Raw genomic sequence first — 16,311 nt, forward strand, 5'->3', positions numbered from 1 at the left:
AATATCCGGAGTAGGTCGGTAGTTAAATAACACAGCATTTATGTGTTTCACTCTTCTCACCATTTTACTCTGGACAGTACATCAGTAGAGTGCAGATAGGCCGTATTTAACCACAGTGTGAAGATTCTATGCTATGCTGCAGTGTGTGATTCTGTGGATTGTGATAGAATCTACGTTTGGAAGCGGACGGAACGGACTCATGCACTACTGGGATATTTTACAGCGGCGGTGTCAAACATCTGGCTAGAGGGTCCCATCTGGGAGGTGTGAAAATTACATAGGAGACCTTAGATGCAATTTTTCAATAAAAGTAACTGCTGTTCCTAATTTGTCCACTAGGGTTAGGGTTAGGGTTAGAGTTAGCGCTGTTTTAGTAAGTGTTGCAGCCCAATTGCAAAATGACTTATTGCTCTTAAAAAAAAATAAATCAGGTTGTTCATAAAATGTTTTGGCAAAGGATAGCCCGCTTGAGATCAAACTGGGCTGTATGTTTGACACCCCTGTTTTACAGCATGTTTGACTTCGTGTTCCTGAGGTCCGTACACACATACACCCAGAGATCGGACTCTTTAGCTGCTAAATGTTCCACCGTGTTCACCAGATATTTGCTTATTTTGCTGTTTTGTGAAGTTCAGATCTGCACAGTGGGTTTGTTAATAACAAAATGTTTTTCAGATCGAAACCATCCTTGAAAAAAAATAAAAAATAAAAAATGTATTTGACGTTTACTTTAGTTTGGCCCATGTGCCATCCACTAACATGGAGCGGGGTGGAGCTTACGACCTATACCGCAGCCGACCACCAGAGGGAGCTCCACATGCCATGGCTTCACGTACGAGGAGCTGTCATGGCGTCCAATTTTTTTTTTACCGTCTATGGTTTCAACTGAAAAAAATCCCTCTGTGCCCAATTGGATAGTTCTAAAACCAATCACAGCAACACGGTATGACATTAAACGATTGAGGCATTGTTGTCAAATGCCTTAATTGTTCATTTTAGGTTTAAAATCTTGGGATCATTTGCAAGGTTGACCTGAAGGTAAGCGTCAAATTGTTATTGCTGGAAAATCTGCCTTTGTCTATTCTAGTCAACTTTAAAAACCAAGATGCTTAATGATGCAAAAATCAAAGGTTGTAAATATGTGTTGTGTCTCATTATATATATTTTTCTATTTCCGGACCCTAGATGGTTCTTCAGTGATCTATAATACACAGATATACACCCCCAAACCAGTTTTTTTTTTACTCATCCCGCAGACTATTTGTAGCAGAATAAGCCAAGCCGATGGCTTATTCTGCAGGCGTGTATAACATATTGATTTCTCTCACATTCTCCCTCAGTTTGCTGTTGTAGGCAGCTGGTTGATGAGGCGGTCAATAGGTCTCAGGATACCGGGACGTCATGTTTGAAGTGACAGGAAAAAAATCCTGCTTGGCTGCTCCTTTGAGTTAAAGTAACAGTGACTGTTGGGCACGGCTCACTCTGCACCTGCTGCAGATGGCCGCCCAAAGCTGTGTCCTTGTTCACCTAGCACATGGTTTCTCAGCTTTGGAACACTTCCAGCGCATTGTCTGCAGTGGCATTGCTTAATGAATAAATGATAGGACGGCAGGATGCTTTGTGTTGATGTGGCAAATCTGTTGATGTTGCTGCTGCTTGCCTTTTCTGTTAATTTTGGTGCCATTTTAGCTACAGCTGCTGGGATCCAGAACTGTTCAGAGAGTCCTGAGGGCATGCACCTCAGAGCTAGATAGAATTATCACATATTTTTCATGTTATTATTCTGTCTGGCTTGGTAGTGTGTGCTGTGTGTTTGATTCAGTTGTCATAAATCTGGCCTAAGCAGTATCCACTTTGGTTAATGGTCTTGCATCGATATAGCACCTTTCTAACAATTGCTACTTAAAGTGCTTTACAGTCACATCTACCCACTCATTTGCACTACTTTACTGCTGTACCTTGACTCTCCCAACAATAACATGGACACCTCCGAGAAGACAGGTGAGGAGCCCAGTGGGTCGTTGCAGCAAACTGGTAACGGTTCATCAAGTGTGTGGAAATACTTCACTAAAGATGAAGCCCATACTACCGTGACATGTCAGTCCTGAAATACAACAAAAGTGCTTCTGCAATGCATCTGAAAAGGCTAACGCTATCAGAGGAACAGTCCAAATCCTCTGGACAGCAGTCGGTTAACAACTTCACCAAACGTCCTGTGGTAACGGAGAGAAGGAGGGTGCACATCAACTATTTGATAGAGTTATTAGACCTTTAGCTGCAGTACACGGAGAAGGCTTCAGATAGTAGAATATAGTGCTGTGGAGTACTATTAAATGCTACTGACGGTGCTGAGGTGCTGCCTGTTTTTATACAGGCTATACATATCTGCAGCACACAGTACTTGGCACATTAGCTGTCTCAGCTTATGTATTCAGGTCAAGAATATAGATTTCATTGTTGCAAAGCATTACTTTCTACTGTGTTTTTATTAGTGACGTCAGCAGCATCTAGTTGGTCTTGACTCAACTTTAATCACACAACTTTCAGCGTTAAAAAAAATCTGAAGTTGTGCAACCACTAACAAATGCACACATATTCACACACCTGTAGATGGGAGCAACTTTTGTTTCAGTGTCTTTCTCACATTTGTTCATGTGCCGGCAATCGACCCGCTATCCCTCTGGTTCACGGACAGCCGGAGCTGGGTTAAACCAAAAAGTAATGTATATGTGCTAGTTAGAATACTATTTTTCATTTTTTTCTAAAAGCCTCCAAACGGATCGTTCTCCTGGAACTCACTGTCCCTTGGGAGGACCGCATCGAGGAGGCCAATGAGAGGAAGAGAGCAAGATATGCTAAGCTAGTGGAGGAGTGCAGGAGCAATGGGTGGCAAGCTAGGTGCGAGCCCATCGAGGTGGGGTGCAGAGGGTTTGCAGGCCAGTCCCAATGTAGGGCCTACAACATGCTGGGCATCACAGGGGCGAGTAAGCGAAGGGCCATCAAAGAAGTCACTGAGGTGGCAGAAGTTGCCTGAAGGTGGCTGTGGATGAGGTGAGGAGAGCCGTGGGTGAGGTAGCGCTGCCTGGACGCAAGCTGGCGCCTGATCAACCCTGGCTGGGTCGCCAGGGAGAGAGTGTATGATGTTTGAAAGACCCGAAACACTCCATGACCCCAGGTAACATCATTGAGGATGTGTCCAGGTTGCACCAATTGGATGTATGTTTAAAGCTAGTTATAATAATATTTTTTTTTTCTAAAACTTTAATCAAATTGAATGTTTCTGAGCTACATATTATATTATCAGAGAAAATAAAGAAATGCTGACTTTCAGCAGTTTTTACCTAATACATAATTTATCACTTTGTTGTCAAGTAAGACTCATCTCATCTGAGTTGTCAGACTTATCCGTGTCCAGCATGACTGATGATAGGGCAACAAGGAATGCTGCCGTTTAAGATGTTCCCATCCCATCAGAGAGGTCTTTATTTTTGTTGGCAGAGAGACCCGAGAGCTCAGATATCGCGGACGTCACGTATGTCTGGCAACGGAGCTGTTTGTCAGGTCTCCTGCAATTATTTGTACAAGAAGATATAGCCCGCGTTCTAATTCAGAAAGGGACCAGTTCTAGAGGACATGGGAATCAGCTTTGGACATTTGCTATAAATGGGCCTTGCTGCTAAAGAAGAATGTGAAGAATCTGCAAAGGGAAAAAACACTCCTTCCTGTCTGACAACATCATGTTTGCAAGGAACTCAATGAAGGCCCACAGCTACAGCACGGGAGTGTTTGGGAGTTTGGCTTCTGTGTTTTGGTATGCGCAGGCATTCATATCTTCTGGGTGTCTTAGAATAAACACTCAGGGCTGGGTGGGTGGTTGGTTGTCTGTAGAACCGAACATTTGTCACAGTGAATTATGAACCTGTGCGTCTGTTAAATCCATAGCGATGAGCAAAGGCTCTAACAGCTTTTGTTTCAGAGCTTTGAGGCCTGCACTTGAAAATATACAAGGAAGCCGACGTTTGATGAAGTGTGAAGTCCTCCTTCCCAAAAGAAAATATTTTTCAATATCTGGATCTGGTTCAGCTAGTATGTCTGGCCCATATGCAATGCCGCTTAATAGTATTTGCACCTCTCAGAATTTTCTACTTCAGAGTATTTTCACCCAAGTCCTGAAAGCAGACAGAGAGACACCAGTCAAACTAATGAAAGAAAAAATATTGTGCTTTTCTGTTTATTATTTCAATAAAATTAATATTTTCTTCATATCTGTGAATTGCAAAAGTAAGGAAATGCTTGTTTTCAGTATCTGCTGTGACCTCCTTGTGCAGCAATAACCTCAACTAAATGTTTCCGGTAACTGCTGATCTGCCTTCTACAACAGCTTGGAGGAATTTTAGCCCCTTCCTCGATACAGAACCGCTTCAGTTTTGAGATGTTGGTGGGTTTCCTCACATGAACTGTTCAGGTTCAGGTCCTTCCACAACATTTCTATTGGATTATGGTCAGGACTTTGACTTGGCCGTTCCAGGACATTAATTTTGATCTTCTTTAACCGTTCTTTTGTAGAACGACTTGTGTTCTTGGGCTCGTTGTCTTCCTGCATGACCCAGTTTCTCTTCACATTCAGCTCACGGGCAGATGTCTTGACATTTTCTGTTAGAATTCACTGGCAGAATTCAGAATTCATTGGTCAATCAATGACGACAAGCCGTCCTGGTCCAGATGCAGCGAAACAGGCCCAAACAAGGACATTGCCACCCCCATCTTTCATGGAGGGATGAGGTTCTGATGCTGGAATGCAGTGTTGTTTTGTCTCCAAACATGAGCCTCTTGTTGAAGCCATATAATTCTAATTTGGTCTCATCTGTCCGCAAAATATTTTCCCAGTGGTCTTATGGCTTGTACACATGATGTTGCGGACGGGCAGAAATGTTCTTCTTTGGAGAGCAGTGTCCATCACACCGTGGTTGTTCGGTGTTCTCCTGATGGTGGATTCATTAACATTAACATTAGACCAATGTGAGAGAGGCAATTAGTTGCTTAGAAGTTACCCTGAGTTACTTTGTGACCTCTCAGACTGTTATGCGTGTTGCTTTTGGAGTGATCTTTGTTGGTGGACTACTCCTGTGGGTAACGGTCGTCTTAAATCTCCTCCATTTGTTCTCAATCTGTCTGACTGCGGATTTGCGGGTAGAGATGTTTTTGCAAACGTTTCCATCCTGATGAGCTACAACAACTCTATTTCTGAGCACCTCAGAAAGCACGGTTTGTGGCATTGTACACTTCTGCAAACATGTGTTTTGAAGATCAGACTGTGATAAATCCCTGGTTTGTTAAACTAAACAAGGCACGAAACGACACCTGAGTGTCACCACACTGATCGGAAACTGAACAGATGGACTCTAATTTGGCCTTGAAACTTACAATCCTATAGGTGCACTCAATTTTGCAGCCCACAGATATGTAATATTGGCTAATTTTCTGTTTCATTTGGTTGATTGCTATTTTTTGTCTCTACTCTTATGACTTGTGTGACATCTTTATGCAGAAATGTAGACAATTCTAAGCGTCAGTGCAGCCAAAGATCATATTGAATCGCATTTTATATTCTTATGGATAATTCACAAGTTAACAGGCATAAACAAAACAACCTGACCTCCCGACCCCTCATACATATATTTCCAGCTGGATGGATCATCCGTTGGCTTTTCCACTGAAAAATAACCGCCACGTCTTTCCAAATGCAAATTTCCAGTGATTTTGTCATTTCTGGAAGGTGAGGCAGCGAATGTTGACCGCTGTGGGTTTGGAGAGGGGTCAGGAGTGCCCAAACAGCTTCTGTCCCTGCAGAGCTGCAAGGACTAGTTGATCAATCACTTAGACTGATGACAAAAAATGAATTTGTAGCCATATCGATCACCAAATAATCAGTTTTGCTGCTATTTGCGTGTTTGGTCAGACAAAAGAAGACATATGAAAACGCCACATTGTGATTCTGCAGTGGGCATTTTTAGATATCATAATAACAAAGTAATGGATTCATCTACGAGCCATCAGGGCCCAAGTGGTGGCTTTTCAGAAACATGCGTTTAGTGTTTATTGGAGTTTTTCTTCCAGGAAAAAGTGCTTTTTGGGTTTTATATCTGAGGCTGTGGAGAGACGTCTAAAAGATTCAAGCACGTCATGAGTCTCCTTACTCGCCCCTCTCGTTGCCTTTGAATCTAACATAAGCAGATTCTGAAACCTGGCAGCCTTAATCTACATCTGCATTAAAAGTGCTGCGCTCATCACAAAGAGCCAGTGGAAGATTTTGATTATTGGGGATGCTCCCTCCGCACGTCTCCCTTTGTGCGTGCGTTCGTGTGATTTTAATGTCATGAGCTAATTTGCTGTCGAGAAATAGTCGGTACATTTTCCGCCTAACTGAGCTGTCAGGGTTTTGATTAGTTGACAGAAGTCTTCATTGTCACTGAAGTGACAATTCTGTCCCCCTTCTCTCGTCGGCGTTCGCTCTTTGTTGCTCTCCGCTTTGTCTTTGTCACACTCGAACTTCATTATCTATTCTCAGTCCAATTTGGAGCTGAATAATTTCACGTGTTTGGCGTCGCGATTGAAAATTAATGCAGTGGATGTGTGTTCCTTAATTACGGGAGGATCCTCGGAGAATGCATTAAAGAGCCAAGCGTTGTCGTTTGTTCCAGGGGCCATGAATCACTCTGAATTCTGTGGAATATTAAGAATAAATAAATAAATAAATGTGCATCCATGTCATGATTCCTGCTGCTCTCATCCGTGCTTGTCACGGTGTGAGAGTGGAATTCCAACATCCATCTGCATCCAGAGTAGGATTAAAGTCGACCCAAACGCGTTTCGCCTCGTTCATTTTCCGCGTTTTGCACACTGCATTTGCATTCTCGAGCTAGCCAGATGCCATCAAGCGGCACATTTGTAAAAACCACATCACGGGAACTGCTTATTTGTTGTCTGAGACATCAAATCAAACTGAGTTCCCGCTTGCAAACGCAAACGGAGAAAATCAAATGTAGCCGTGGCTGTCCTCAACCAAGGCAACTGCTGCTCCAGATATCCTTCTCATCTTCAACCAGCTGCTCAGATGTACAAGTTGCCATAGTGATGATGGGGAGCAGGAAAGGTGACTCACTTGAAAGTTTTCTTTACCGGTCTACTTTTATCTGTACGCGTCATACTGTTAAGAAAAAATGATTTATTATTTCTATTTTTGCGATGTCCTCAAAGCGCCTCATCGGAGAATCAGAACAGAAGAGTCAGAGTCCAGGAAAAGTCTTGACTGGTTTTCTTGGTGAAAATTAAAATATAGATGCAAAGGCATGTTTAATACCCAACCTGCATGAACAACGGGTATTTTGCACAAGTCAGCCATAACATTATAACCACTGAGAAGTGAATAACATTGACCATCTTGTGGTCATTCAGTGTTCTGCTGGGAAACTTTTGGACCTGGCATTCATTGGTGTGGATGTTACTTGGGGGAGCTGTGGAGTAGTGGTTAGAGCTGCAGCTTGGGTCCCAGGTTTGCCTCCCCCCATGGCTGAGGTGCCTTGAGCAAGCACATAACCCCAAACTTGCTCCCCGAGCACAACACAAGTAACAAGTAGCACACACACAAAAACGCTTTAGGAACAACTAAAAAAAACAAAACATGAAGAACAGCACAAGGTGTTGACCTGGCCTCCAAATTCACTAGATCCCAAACTGATCAAGTATACAACCAGCTCAAGGCCCCTCCCCTCAAAGGCCCCCCCACTAACAACATTGTGTTGCCAGACACCACAGGACACCCTCAGAAGGCCCATGTCCATTTTCTGATGAGTCTCAAATGTTTTGGAGACCTGCACAACATTAGGAAGGTGGTCATAATGTTATGCCTGATCGTCGTATAAAGAGCTTAATGAGATTCAGTTAGGGTTCAGGTCGTGTGGACTCTTTTTTGTGTGTGTGGGAGGACAGTGATTTTTTTAATTACACTACACTCTCAAAAATGATTGAATCAACTATTTCTGTCGACCTCCCACTCCCCATCCTGAGCTGATCTGGAGGCTGAGAAGCTGAGGAATAATCTGGAGTGGAGGAGTGGAAAACGCCTGACGCGTTCTCCCTAGCGAGAGCCCAGTTTTCATCAAATCTAACATACAGCGCGTCTCTCTCAGATCATTAACCACTAATGAATTTAGAGACGCCACCAGCATCTTATGTCTGTTTTTCGAAGCTGTGCTATCTGCTTACAGGGCGCAGCGTTCTTCCTTGTATGGATTACTCCTCAAAGGACAAGGTCAGCAAACCTGGCCGTCTATTGGCTGAAGCATTTCCCAAGAGAACAAAGGCATGCATAAAAGGGAAAACAACAAAGCCGGAGCCTTTCAATTGATTGATTTGTTCGTGTTTTGGCTGAAGTTCAAGTGCTAAAGTGCAAATGCTTATTTTGACAGCTTTTAAAATTCTAATCAATGTGCTGCGTTGATAAGGTTCCTCCTATCGACAAAGAAAGAGGCCGTTAATTAAGGCGCTCTCTGGCTTATCCGACTGAACATCAACTGACTTTCATGTTCTAGGTGGTTGCAGATGCAAACCTTGACGTGAATCCAATAAAGGTTTGATTCAGAAAGAACTAAAGATGGAGAAAAAAAAAAAGCATTAGGACATATCGGGCTGTGAATCAGCAGAGATAAGAGACCTGTGATGGAGGCACGAGATGGGTTTCTGTGGTTTGGAGGCAGTGCAGCCTGCGGCGTGGAGCACATTGTGGTGTGATTAGAGTTTCTCCCACATTCACGATAAAAGCGTTCTGGACCCACAGCTTCACCCACCCAGCTCTGTGTCACCCACTCTGCCGTGGACATGCATTATCAGCAGTCCTGGTTTTTCAGCTGCATGTTTTTGAAAGGCTGCAGCTCTGAGTTCACCCGGAATGATAATGGTGACAGATCAGATGGGGTAATCGCGTGGAGATTAGGAATGAAAGGTGAGGGTTCACGAATGTTTTTCAGGCAAAATAAACAATTTTTAATATTGAACATTTGAAAACTGACAAATTAATATTTGAGAATACAATATATCAGTTAATATATCAGCGTATAAAGTGGAACTCAGGCGTAGTGCTCATACAATTGTAGCTGTAGGGGAGCCATGGTTAGAGAAACTGCATCGCACCAACAGTAATTGTGTGTTCATAATCGTAGTTTCAGGATGTCCTGAACGGCAGTTAGTTTTGTAGTTATTTATTTTAGGTCTGTCCTAAACCGAAACCACGTCCCTATAGTGTCAAAACATCTTCTTCCTCTTTGTTGGCTAGCGAACAAAATCACGGGAACAGATGTTCGTAGTTCTGAAACAGCGTTAGCAATCCGTGACGGATATATATATATATATATATTCTGCTGCATCCCAAATGATGTCAGATCTGAAGAGCTGGCTGGAGACACATTTCAGTGAACTTAAGCTGGCCACTTGCGATCGGATTGCCCAGGTCGGATGTTAATGCATGTCCGATCAGGGCCTGAGTGAAAGGTCTTAGCAGCTTATTGAACGGATCGCCATTAAATTAATAAAATAATAAGAACTTTTCCTTTATTGATCCCACATGGGGAAATTCTTTGTTTGCTTTTAAACCGTCCATTCGCATCCACATTGTGCAGCACCCGGGGAGCAGTTTGGCGGTTAAGCGGTCGCTCAAGGCGCCTCAGCCGCGGCCACAGCTCCCCACGAAGGCACTGCTGAGATTCAAACATAGACAGGCTTTAATCAGCTAAGCCAGAGCGCCAGTACTTGGTGTTTGATGGGTTACCTGTGTCAATATCTAGTCAATATTTGCCTGAATCTTAATGCGTTCACGGACCAGGGTTATCTGTTGTTAGCAGCATTTGCACTGTGATTGGAGTGATGCAGACGTAATGTGGTGGGTTTCCGTCCATACGTTTTTAGGCATATATGCTTGACTGAGGTGGAAAACATGGCGTCTTGATAGAGGCAAAACGTGCAGTGGAAAGAGACTTAATCATGAGGTTCATGAATCATGTGACGTCAGCATCCGTTGAAAACCTCTGATGGGTGCAGAGCAATGAGGAAGGTGTGCTATGATCTGGGTTTGCTGCAATTGCTCAGGTCTAGGTTCAGCAACATTATGTGTCCAAAGAATGAGATCAGCTGACTACCTGAATATACTGAATGACCAGGTTAATCCATCAGTGGATTTTTTCTTCCCTGATGTTCACGGGCATATTCCAAGATGACAATGTCAGGATTCATGGGGCTCAGATTGTGAAAGAGTGGTCCAGGGAGCATGAGACATCATTTTCACACATGGATTGGCCACCACAGAGTCCAGACCTTAACCCCATTGAGAATCTTTGGGATGTGCTGGAGAAGGCTTTGTGCAGTGGTCAGACTCTCCCATCATCAATACAAGATCTTGGTGAAAAATGAATGCAACACTGGATGAAAATAAATCTGGTGACATTGGAGAAGCTTATGGAAACAATGCCACAGAGAATGTGTGCTGTAATCAAAGATAAAGGAGGTCCAACGAAATATTAGAGTGTGCATATTTAGTGCTGTAATATTTAGTGTCTTTGTTCCGTGTTTGAGAGACTAGATTATGTCTCATGGACCTGGAGTGTCGGATGCTTTTCAGTCATGTTAAGAAACACGGAGGATTTTATGACCCGAACATTGTGTAGTCACATTTAACGACGAAGAAAACCGAAACTCTCTGGCAGCGACGAGAGACGCTCAGACACGAAATTCAGACTGAAGTCCTTTTGATGTGATTGCATTGTGTAGGACTTAACATGCAGCACCAGAAATATCGCACTTCTTCCCTCTGCGCAGCCAGGAGCTGCAGACACAATGCGTATCAGATAGCTTTTGTCAGACACTCATTGTCACTCTCAGACACAACATTTCCAGCTCGTGGTGCGACATCGGCCCGCGAACTAGCGGACGATTAGGACGAGCTCCGTCTCAAAGCTTGCAGGGAGAGGGAGAGGGAGAGAGCGAGAGACGAGCTTCATTTTTCATTTTTTTTTTTTCTCCGTTTATTCTCCTGTGAAGCGTGATTGTGTGAGGTCGCACTCTGACTAACATATTGAGCATTGCTCTGAGAATTGTCTGGCAGCAATCACACCCAGGAATTCACACATTTCCTCGTGCTGTGCTTCTAATATAAGCTCCTTTACACGCCATTAAAAAAAAAACAAATTAGCTGTAGTAGAAAAGAGATGCGTCGGTATTGAGTAAGAATCTTTCCTTGGCCTGTGTCTGATTGTGACGCTAATTATACTGTCATTTTAGGGATTTCTCTTTTTTTTTTTTTTTTTTTTCCTCCATCATGGTCCATTGAGTTGTTGGTATCCCCCTGCATGCTTGATCCCGGGCCAGCCCCCCCTCATAGCATCCTGACTTCCATCATCAGGCCGGTGGAGAGACGACCAGTTTCCGGCTGATTGCAGCATCATTACAGTGCAGGAGAATTCATCAGGCCCTGCAGGGCTCCGTGCTGTCAGCGGCGACCTCCGACTCTTGCACGAGCTCAGAGGCGGCGATCGCCTGCATAATTGCGGCGCCGTGTTGTAATGGAGTTAAAGTCAGTGCGTGGGACATGTGGTCGCTCATCACATTTTACACCTGTGAAAATGCGTTCCGCATATTGCGGTGCTGCGAGCGGCGATGCTGCTGCGTGCATATGCAATAAGCTGAGCTGCTCCGTTCCTATCATGACACACTTTATAACATGCTGCTCCTGTGTATGGGCTCCCCTGGGTGCTAACATCTGAAGCAGGCAGCACCACCGAGCTGGTTGTATGCTCATGTTATTGAGTGTTAGCAGCAGGGATCGACTGACGTGAGTTTTTTTTTGGTAGATGTCTGCAGCCGTCTTTACTTCCTATGAGTAGATTGGGGAAAAATCACTGAATCATCATTCTCAGCATCAAGGCCGGACCCAGATCAGACCCACATGAGGTCCTTTGGTGTGCAGATCAGTTTGCATGAGCGTCTGTATGCCTTTTTTTTTTTTGCAAACAAGCTTTCATCCGAGTATCATGGTGGGTGCCCTGGAAGCTGCAATATGCTAACACATACACAGCGGTGCTCCCGAGAGCACGCAGCATCAATACATGAAAACAGCACTGTCTGCACGAGGAATACAGTTCCCAGAAAATTGACTGAACTGAAAAGAGGATCCTGCCCGGTCGGTCTTCATCAGTAAAATGACCAACGTGAGACACCAAACTGTTGTTGTCACGTCACAGGCACATTTCTGCCTCGGAACACCACACAGGATGAAGACTGAAAAAGTACTGGGGACACATGATTGTTTATTTTAGCCTGGGGATGTTATGAGAACTGAAACTTTGGAACCACGTCAATGCCGAAATCTGGAAAAAATATGGTTTCGTGGTTGTGGTGACTTGTTTTCTGTGGAAACATGTAGTGAAGGTTGACGCTGTAGCTACTGGAGGTACCCAACCAAATTTTGGGTTAAAACCCCCTCGCCGAGTTGGGTATGGATTGCACAACTTCATTTTTTTTTTTTTTCTCAAGTCGAATGTTATGATGATAGTCAAGTGAGCTGCAGATATGTAGAGAATGTATAAAAACAGGCAGCACATCAGCACCATCAATAGCATTTTATGATACTCCGCAGCATGCTGGAATACAGGGTAGTTTAGCCAGGTTCAAGAAAATGTGTGCTGCAGCTAAAGGTCTAAAAACATTGACAATGAAATTCACTGCCAAATTGTTCTCTCTGTTACCGCAGGGTGTTGGGTGAAGTTGTTAACTGACTGCTGGCGTTAGCGGATGCCTTTTCAGATGCTTTGCAGTAGTACTTTAGTACTTTAGGCATATGTGCTCATGTGCTACATGCTGTGCTGCAGATATGTATAGCCTGTATAAAAACAGGCAGCAACTCAGCACCGTCAACAGCATTTGATAGCATTCTCCGTGTACTGTAGCTAAAGGTCTAATAACTTTATCAAATAGTTGATGTGCAGCCTCCTTCTCTCTGTTACCACAGGACGTTTCGTAAAGTTGTTAACTGACTGCTGTCCAGAGGATTTGGACCGTTCCTCTGCTAGCGTTAGCGGATGCCTTTTCAGATGTATTGCAGTAGTACTTTGGTTGTATTTCTGGACTGACACGTCACGGTAGTATGGGCTTCATCTTCAGTGAAGTATTTCCACGCACTTGATGAACCGTTGCTAGTTTGCTGCAACGACCCACTTTGCTCCTCACCTGTCTTCTAGGAGGCGTCCATGTTGTTATTGTCACGTGATCAGTGACTAGTCAACATGATGCTTAAAGAGTCATGGCACAGCAGTGAAGTCAACAAGCTAGTCGACTATTCTGTAAAACCCCTAATATAGATGTTTTTAGAGTCTGAATCAATGATTGTGGACAATTCTTGTACGCTTGGCTGTTCTGTAAATCAGAATCCAATGAATTTTTAATAGGAGGGTTAACTGCGGTGCACACAAGCTTTAAATTCAACACCTACAGCTCCATAATTCAATGAAGCAAATCAACTGGTAAAGCAAAACCGTAGTTTTATATTGTGGTTTGAATCTTCATCAATGTCACCTTGGTCTATATCAGTCTGAGGGCCGTCACTGCAGACCAGTCCAGGGCCAGATCAGTGTCCCGACTGTGTGTTTGGCAAATCACTTCAAGATGTCTCCTTCTCGTTTGACCTCTGAGCTCTTCCTTTCTCGTTTTCTCCCCCTTTTCCCCCCTGAGCTGCTGGAAGATATTGATAGATACCCTTGAATGTGCCCCTCTCCTGTGAATGTGTGTGTGTGTGGTGTGTGGGGGCCGGGTGCACCACATCATGTTGCTGCTGCCAAAAGAACAGCAACCAACTCCCCTCTTCTATAGCTGAGCATAGCAGGGCGGAGGATAATAAAGAGCCAAGATTAGTCATTTGTACTTGTGGAGTGTGTGTGTTTGTGTGTGTGTGTGTGTGTGTGCTTTTGCGCTTGTTTCCTTGTGATATCTATTTTTTTCAATTTTCCATTAAGCACGGCCTGTAAATTAGTGTTGAGATGTGTTGTTAGCTCTAAGATTAGAATGAGGTTTAGATTAGGATCAATAGTGAAGCCACATATTGAAGCTAAGTAATGAGTGCAAGATGCTGACTCGACAAAAGCCCAGATTCCACAGGGAGGAGATCCTTTTGAAAAGAACAGCGTCCTCTCTGACTTAAGTTACGTCTTCAGTGATTTTTTTCTACAACTTCTAACCCTTGTCAGCGCATAAACGTAGTGGATCACATGGCCGAGCTGGATGTCGAAGTTCTGGAGCTAGACCAAGTCTGTGACGGAGGAATAAAGTGTATATATCACAGCCTGGAAACCAGACCGACGTGCACCCACCCAGAATTTTTTTATGGTGTAGTCATACACGCCATCTGAGCGCCGTGGAGTTGAATTTGTTTCCAACAAAATGGCTCTGATTGTTTGGGGCAGTGTTACTTTCATTAAGGAAGACAAAGACTTAATGAATGAATAATGAAATATTCGTCAACAACCGTTTTTTTGTGCCTAAAGGCTCTTTTAAGGTACTGTGGGATATAGACGGCGTAACCTATGCATGTAGCCTACGCCAGTGCGAGCATCAGTCTGGCTCGCTCTGTTAAAACACCACCCAAATGCTAGTCGACGCTTTGTCTTTTTTTGCCAGTTGGGTTAATTTTTGCTTCTACTTCCTGCTTCACTTTCAACAATGGCGACTGAGACACTTTCGCCGAAATTTCACCGAAGACGACTCGTACAAATGTTTGCATCTCCGAACCTCCTCAGTTAACCTTTCCTTGATGTGTTCCATCTTTATTGATCCAATCCAATCAATTAGAAAACTGTGGAGATGGAGAAGCAGCAGGAAATACTAAAGTGGAAACAGGCTATTACCAAGCGGACCAATCGCAGCTCTTGCGCTCTGCGTCGCCACCGCACATTTCCAGGGAGGTGCACGTCGGGCTACGGCGTTAAGGTCTGCGTAGGGTCTGGGCTGTTGGTGTAGCTATGGCGTCAAATTGACGCCGAAGCCACTGGGAGCATATGGATGAGACACTGCCTATTGGACGAGATGTTGACAAGCTAACACTTAATATCTGATGAGAATCTTATTTGATATGAGAATGTCATTTGCCAGTTTGATCTCAGGCAGTTGACGGTAGCTGACCAAAACTTGCAAGCTGCCACAAGCCCTGTGGTTACAAATTGGCTGAGAAGAACACGGCATTTGAAGGTGTATCATCCTGCTATTTATGCAGCCTCCATCATGGTCAGTAAGCTAACTATGAGGTTAATTAAGTCTCATCTAAGCACTTTAAAAAGTTGCTCTTTTGCGCTACATGAAGTAATTGCTTTCTTTTTACTGACACATATTTAAACAGTGTACAGTTGAGTGTATAATAGATTTGCAATTAGCAAACTAAAATCGTCCATAAATGTAGTTTAAGCTGCATGCAGAGGCATTTTCTTCTCCCAGCCCATCATGAAATAATGCCAGTTTTACCAGACACATATTCTAATAAGACTTAAGTCAGGCCACGCCAGGCTATATGTGTCTTGTGTGTGTGCGTTAAACTGTTATCCAAGCATTTAAACTTGATGGCCAACGCATTAGCAAACTATTTCCTGCAGTCCCATATCCACATTAATATTCATTTGGAATGTTTTTTGTCCTCCTGATGCGTTTCCCATACAGAATTCATTCTCGTGCAAGCTCTGTTTTTGGTTTTCACCAACCCCCGAGCAAAACAATCTTGTGCAATTGCTGAACTCCACCATCTTCATCAGCTCGCCACTCTGGTCTTCTGTCTTCAGTTCTGGGCCGAGCAGAATAGATTGATGAGTTGGTAAATCAGCTCATCAGTGCACTCTGCACAGTGAGACCTTTTCTCTGCAAGCGGCTGCACGCAGCTAGAAACCATACACTTGGATACCTCATTGGCTGCTGCAGCTCATTGCAGCAGTGTGTCGTAGCAGCCAGCATGTTGCTCCCATGTAGCAGGGCAATATACAGTAATGCATGCACGTCTGCCCTCAATTAAAATGATCACAAATCACTGAATTTTCAAGCTTTTTTGAGACAAGTCAGACATTAATGCAAAACCTTCTCAAAAACATACATTGCAGGTAAAATTCTACAGTGGAAAATAAAAACTTCAGGGAATGAACATGGACAGCTTCTCTGTTGGGGCGTTCAGGTGACGCACAGCCAAATGGAGAGAGAGAAGGGGATTTTTTTCCACCACAGTCAGCCACAGTGGGG

The 16,311-nt window shown here is 43.8% G+C and overlaps 1 protein-coding gene across 1 annotated transcript in view; it reads left to right on the forward strand.

The window, feature by feature from the left end:
- cdk14 (cyclin dependent kinase 14) overlaps positions 1-16,311 on the forward strand; it is a 214,210-nt gene that overhangs the window by 11,659 nt on the left and 186,240 nt on the right. The window lies entirely within an intron of this gene.

This window comes from Chelon labrosus (assembly GCF_963514085.1).
Source record: "Chelon labrosus genome assembly, chromosome: 12".
Lineage (NCBI taxonomy): Eukaryota > Metazoa > Chordata > Actinopteri > Mugiliformes > Mugilidae > Chelon > Chelon labrosus.